Source organism: Vicia villosa, linkage group LG7 (genome assembly GCF_029867415.1).
Source record: "Vicia villosa cultivar HV-30 ecotype Madison, WI linkage group LG7, Vvil1.0, whole genome shotgun sequence".
NCBI lineage: Eukaryota > Viridiplantae > Streptophyta > Magnoliopsida > Fabales > Fabaceae > Vicia > Vicia villosa.
The window spans coordinates 16,204,242-16,206,506 of NC_081186.1; the positions used below are offsets into that span (position 1 = coordinate 16,204,242).

General features: G+C 30.6%; 1 long non-coding RNA gene across 2 annotated transcripts; it reads right to left on the minus strand.

Annotated features, from left to right (window-relative positions):
• Nucleotides 1–214: 214 nt before the first annotated feature.
• On the minus strand, nt 215–2,065 carry LOC131616983 (uncharacterized). Of its 2 annotated transcripts, XR_009288368.1 has the most exons (6): nt 1,747–2,065; nt 1,369–1,518; nt 1,055–1,158; nt 657–883; nt 467–578; nt 215–376 (listed from the first exon to the last, which is right to left on the minus strand). It is a non-coding gene; the product is annotated as an uncharacterized LOC131616983 (long non-coding RNA). The 2 variants fall into 2 exon arrangements; XR_009288369.1 differs by lacking the exon at nt 1,369–1,518 and having other exon boundaries at nt 1,747–2,062.
• Nucleotides 2,066–2,265: the final 200 nt, after the last annotated feature.

The following is a 2,265-nucleotide window of genomic DNA, read 5'->3' on the forward strand; positions in this document are numbered from 1 at the left end:
TTTTATTTGTATTGTTATTTATTTGGGTCTTTATTAATATTTGGGCTTTTAGTTTGTTACCCAATAGTAACATTATATATTGTAGTCTCATGGAGACATTAGGGTATCAATGAAAACAAATGAAGTTTATTTTCTTAGTCTAGTTTTATTGTCTCTTTTATTTTACAGCTTTTATTAGTTTTGTTAGGGTTCCAATCCAACTTCCTAACAGAAAGGATTTTATATATGCTGCTGCACCAAAAACATGAGGACACCACATTGATGTTCCATACACAATATTGAACTCCAATTTTCTTTTGTCACCGTGAATTTCAGAAATTGGAGCAATTGGAAACCAACTAGTTAGAATGTCTACTCCGGGAACAATTAAATCAGGCTACAATATTGTACAAAAAATGGTTAATTAGCAACAAATATTATTAAAATGATGGATATATATTTAATGTATTAACTAATTAAAATGAACCTTTAGAATCTCTGGTGTAGCATCGTTAGGACCCCATGACGAGAAAGAGGCGGTCATAAGTGCCAACGTATCATTTAACTCATATGTCTTAAATATAGTTGCTACCGGATTCCTGCATATTAACTAGTTAATACAATATGTGGTTCTCTAAATTATTGTGAGTATTTAATATATAATTTGCAATTGATACCTTGTAGACTTGATATATTTATGTACTTTGGCAACGTCTTTCGATTTAAGGTAGCATCCAGACAAGGGAAAAGAGTATGGGTTATCATTAGATATTCGACCTTGTACCAAGACACCAACAGCAACCAACTCTGTAAGCCTCAGAAAGTCCTATTTTATCTTCACAATTCACATAAAACAATTTTACCCTTCACCAACTTGATATCCAATGAGTTGGTTGAGCAATTTCTACAATTTAAAAATATTCCATAAGTTATTGAGTATCTTTACTGAACTATGACTCATTTATCTTAAATCCATATATAAATTGTTTATTCTGGTCTTTACAGTTTTTTATCAAATAAAAGGCATAAATTTTTGTAATCATTTTCTAACTTAAATGATAGGAAGACTAGTTACCTGGATGAATCTTTATCGAAGCCTGCTTCCTTATTTGGTGCATCACCATCATAGATAACAGGCCAAAATTCTCCCTGAAGTCAAAATGTATTCAAAGAAGTACCCTACACATGAAGTAAATGCATTAAGAATATTATTAATATTTTCAATATATATGGAAAGTGAATTCATTAAATATAAATACTATCAACTTAAAAAGTAAATCAGCTTGGCTTATATTTAGAAAATGATACCATTGTATAACTATTTATTTTTAAGTCAAAGAAGATCAAATAACTGTGGTTCAGAGTAAGATAGAAAAAAATTTTATTTACCTCGAAAATTTGGATATCTCCTAATTGCCCAAGGTGAAAAATTTATTATGGATGAACGTTTTGGGCCTAAGTTCCCCGCCGCAAATACGTATTCCTTTTTTCATAACATGAAATGATCCAATTGACAATGCATCCTCAAAATTGATAGCCCTAAAATTGAGTTATGTTTAATGTCATTCCGAAAAATTGTGCTACTAGTATTACAAAAAAGAAAATTTGAAAAAATAGTGGTATTAAAATATCATTAATATGATGGAGCCCTAAAATTTAGAGCCTCCAATAATAATTCCCTCTTTTACAGATTGAGCCCTAAAATATATTCTACAGCAATACACGTTTCAATTCTAAATATATCAGGACAAGCAAGCAGAAGTATACCTGATCATAAAAGTATCCATAAAGTCGCAAGATATGGGGATGTCTCGGACGAAGCTGATGCTCAACTTGAGATTGTTGCAATTGGGTCTTAAAGATTTCTTTCAGAGCAACAATATGATTACTCTGTGTCATAATAAACATATTTCACATTTTAAATAAACAGTTTGTTGTGGTGGTTAAATACCAATAATTTTGTAAGGAGTAATGGAGAGAGAAGGTTTGTATAGGTGGAGAAAGTCTGGTTTAGTGTTCTGTTTGGTGGAAGGTGATAAGCGTGAGAGAGGAGACAACATTTAATTTTGCTTTTGCTTTCGCTTTTCCAAAGTTCGTAGATAGACTCATGCACAATTATGCACAAACAAAGATATAAAGTTTTTTATCTGCGTGGGGATATTTTCTTTCATTTTCTATCATCCCTTTACTAAAGTAATGGTAGTATGTGTGTCAGGATTTTTTTTATCATTTTGTAATGTTAATTCACATTTACTTTAAAAACTTTATTAAACATTAATTTTTAAT